Source organism: Schistocerca gregaria, unplaced genomic scaffold (assembly GCF_023897955.1).
Source record: "Schistocerca gregaria isolate iqSchGreg1 unplaced genomic scaffold, iqSchGreg1.2 ptg000317l, whole genome shotgun sequence".
NCBI lineage: Eukaryota > Metazoa > Arthropoda > Insecta > Orthoptera > Acrididae > Schistocerca > Schistocerca gregaria.
In genome coordinates this window covers 432078-436354 of record NW_026061795.1, presented here as the reverse complement: position 1 = coordinate 436354, position 4277 = coordinate 432078, and the positions used below count along the sequence as shown (strand labels likewise).

The window sequence follows — 4277 nt, the reverse complement described above, 5'->3', positions numbered from 1 at the left end:
GGGAATTACTTAGGAAGTAGTTCTTGGTAAAGAAACACAGGACACAATTACGTATGTAGGCTTAATACGAACTACAACTGTGTTTATAAATCGCTATAGTTGCCTTGGACTAACGACGAGCAAATATCAATATAATCTGTACGCTTTTCAAAGCTGTTATCCATGAAAAAGCCAAACTACGTATCGTGAACAAAATACAATTTAACACCGAAACAATGACATTAGCTGACAATGGGCACAGACTTTAGTCAATGGGCACTGTTGAAAATTTGTGCCAGACCAGGATTAGCACCCGAGTCCCCTGGTTACGAGGGAGAGGCAATGATCACTGTGTCCGAATTACACAGTGGTCAACAGAATAGCACGAACTGCCCGAGCATGCCGTTCTTTAGATCCAAATTCTCAATTTCTCCATAGACTGCTAATGCACTGCTCCTTGAACATAATCCTCCTCCCTTTAATTATACAGTACATGGCGAAAAAAACAGACACCGAATATATGCAAACTTGGCCTTACGAACATTGCAGACGTCGTCTATGTAAGACACGTCAAACTTCAAAGAATTTACCAATTCGTTGCATTGTTTACTATAGACCACAAATCAAGTAACGTAAAAAAAGCACTGCGTCTATTGAGATCATGATTCAGAGTTAAAAAAAACTAATAAGTCGCCTACATATTACAGTTGCTGCCGAAAGAGGAGAACCATTATTTTCCCACAAAAGGAAATATAGTTAAAATTACGCTTCTATTTCGGTTAGTTTATGCGGTTACTAAAATTTGCAGTGAAAGTTACATAGTGGACTCTACCCTCCCCCCACCAGAAACGTAGTTATCGTGGCTGTTGTGAGACTTTTGTACACAGTTAGAGAAAGTGTGTTAAATGTGGCGCGGACGGAAACGCTAGGCTACGCTACAGGGCAATCTGCTCGCACAACGTTTAGTCGGCATTCATAATCGTTGGCGTAAACAACTCTCAGTCAAATTACCACCTTCCAACCTAACTTAGATCTCGGGCTACACTACCAATCGGCCTGTCATCACAACCAAAAATTCATTGAGGGGGGTGGGGGTATTTCCTGTAGCTCTCTCTAATGTATCTCCAGGCAAAACTGCCAGTTTTGTCAGACTCAACAGCAAGATTTACCAATGGTAAACACTTTTGAGACGGCTCGTAATTTTAGAATAGTCCTCTTCGTCTTACTTGGCATAAATTGTTCGCTGGCGTCCCAGCAGCTAGCTCCCTCAGTGTCTGCTTCTGCCATCGCACCACGCTAGTCTGCTGTTGTCCTAGCAGACCGAACGCACCGCACATCCGATACCTTCGGAACCACTCACTGGCCAGTTAGCAACTGAGCGGAACACTGTTTACATCGTGAAAGGAAAACTATGCAAAGATGTACACTTAAATGGCACGACTGAGTAGCACACACACAGTAATATCTGAGGAATGTCCTTCGACACGCGCAGAACGAAAGTCTTCTCGCGAACGTACAGCGTCTCTGAAAAAAAATCTCGTGACTATATTCCGGCGTTACGGCCAGGTTCTCATACAAATGAGCAAAAAAGGGTACATTTGAAATTCTTTTTGAGACAATGAAAATACATTCGAAAGATCTGTTTGGGAATTACGAGTGATAATACTATGAGCTTAATTTTAGATTTTCAATAAAAAATGGCGCCCGTAATTATGATTTGATCAAGGGCCTGCGAGACTGGAGTACGCAGAGCGCGTGCAGTGTGGCACCTCATATGTTACCTGAATTCAAAAATGGGTAACATCAGTTGATACTACATTATTCCCCTGAAATTGAAAATGGATAACATCAGTCGATAAAACATAAAATTTATGGGAGCGTATACCTAACCGCAATGAAACAACCTTAAATTTAACGATACAGTGCTAATTCGAACTTTGAGTTCGATTTTTGAGGGTTTGTTTCACTCCTTATGCCTACACAAAAATTAGTTAATATTAACAAATGTCATATTATAGCTATAAGTTCCTAAGAAAAGTGTTTACTTTTAGGGGTCAGAGGTAGATGTTAAGAGAACGAACCACTTTTAATTTATGCTGCATGCCGTTCTGAGAAAATAGTTACCCGAAAAAAATGTGTTCAAAGTTTAGGGAAAACATTTAGTTATATTATTACTTCGATTTGCATGAACTGAGTGTTACATATATATTTTTAATGTCACTGAAAACGAATCTGAAGTCAGATTTTCAATATTCAAAACAGCTAATCCAATACGGAGGGCAACCGATTATGTTTTGACCAATTTTTACCAAAAATGTATTTTCGTTATTTACGTTTAGTCTGCAAGTCAAGGAGTATTTATCAACCCTTCCTCTACCTCTGATTGTTCCTAGACAGCAACTTCCTGTTCTTCTTGGCAGGAAAAGCCGATCTGTCAAAGCTGGATATGCAGCACTCGGCAGCCTGCACTTGATATTCGTCCGTATTTTCGGTGAGTATGTTTGCATGCATTCTGCAGTATGAATCATTTTGAGCACGTGCGACACGGGACGAGTTATCATCTACATCTATATGGATACCCTGCAAAACACATTTAAGTGCCTGGCAAAGGGTTCATCGAATCACCTTCACAACTGATAATTAATTGAAACCCTCAGCTGCCGACAGGTGTTGTTGATATACTTCGATGGGGACAGCTGAAAAGTGTGCCCCTACTGGGACTCGAACCCAGAATCTCCTGCTTACAAGGCAGACGCTCAATCCATCTGAGCCATCGAGGGCACACATGAACAGCACGACTGCAGGAATTTATCCCTCGCACGCTTCCCGTGAGACTCACATCCCCAACCGTCCACAATCCGCATACGTAATGTACTTAAAAGGTATTTGTCCATCCACTCATTACTGGCTCACACTAAGGTGACGATTCCCGTAAGAGTTCCGGCAACCTGTGCGCATTCGCACAGACGAAGGTCAATGGCTGGGTAACGTTTAACCATAGATATGAAGATAGTAACTGCTCTCGAAAGAACAGGCGCCACTGACGACCTTGCAACTCTTCTAGAATACATGATAGACCGGCCGATGTGGCCGAGCGGTTGTAGGCGCTTCAGTCGGGAGCCACGCGACCGCTACGGTCGCAGGTTCAAATCCTGCCTCGAGCATGGGTGTGTGTGATGTCCTTAATTTAGTTAGGTTTAAGTCGTTCTAAGTTCTAGGAAACTGATGACCTCAGATGTTAAGTCCCAAAGTGCTCAGAGCCATTTGAACCATCAGTCCGTATGTTTGCACACTACTTACAGTAACTTATGCTAAGGACAACACACACACAACCATGCCCGAGGGAGGACTCGAACCTCCAACAGGGGGAGCCGCGCGAACCGTGACAAGGCGTTGGACACATGGCGGGTACCCCGCGCGGCTCATGGCAGCCGTGACACTGCTTCAAACAATGGACTGTAGAAACTTTTGTAAAGCACGGATTAAAAAAAAAAAAAACTTTCTGTTCCAAGAGTCTAGACAAGTACACCTTTAAAAAATGCAACTACAAAGAAATTGAATTTTCGAACGTTTTGAATGAGAACCTGTCCTTATGGAACACCGTTGATCAAATGTCACAGGGATTATATACTCAGGTTTCACATGTGGATTAACACTTTCTAATCAATATCCGGAATGAGCAGGGCTTAAAACTTTGAAGAGTTAAATTTCAAGGGCCGTTCTCTTGTATGCAAATAGTTTCACAGTAGAAATTTCTCTAGTTTTATTTATTAATTTATTTATTTATTTTTTGCTGTAGGTAAAGAAGGATAGCATTGTGAGGAAGGGGAAGGGGGGGGGGGGAGGAATCTTGCATCTCCCACCTTGGAATTCTCAGTACAGAATTTTTATTCATTACGAGATTCTTAGCCACTTGCAGAAGTGATTTCGAGTGATTCTGCAAAACTTTTCCTTTAGCCAATCGTAGCAACTATAGGATTCCGTTCCTGCTGCATGACATGTCTCGGAACTTAAACTGACCAACTCATTTGCATAAAGAGCTAGCTTATCATCCGCTTCTTTACTTGCGTAGGCCGTTCATGGTCTGCATAGAATTTTTTTCTTTAATCGTTTTTTTATGTCTTTTATAAACTGCAACACTTTCTAAACTTAGCGCCGTTGAAGCATGGTCTTTTACTGAATGATCAAAAAGCAATGCTGACAGCTGGAGTCCAAGGTTTTTGTTAATCAAGCCGTTTGTATTCTTGTGGTGATATCTCCGTACAGTCTTTCATTCCCTAACGCATATTTCTTTATAT

The 4277-nt window shown here is 41.7% G+C and overlaps 1 non-coding gene across 1 annotated transcript; it reads right to left on the bottom strand.

The window, feature by feature from the left end:
- Positions 1 to 2685: 2685 nt before the first annotated feature.
- Positions 2686 to 2760, bottom strand: Trnat-ugu (transfer RNA threonine (anticodon UGU)). The gene has a single exon. It is a non-coding gene; the product is annotated as a tRNA-Thr (tRNA).
- Positions 2761 to 4277: the final 1517 nt, after the last annotated feature.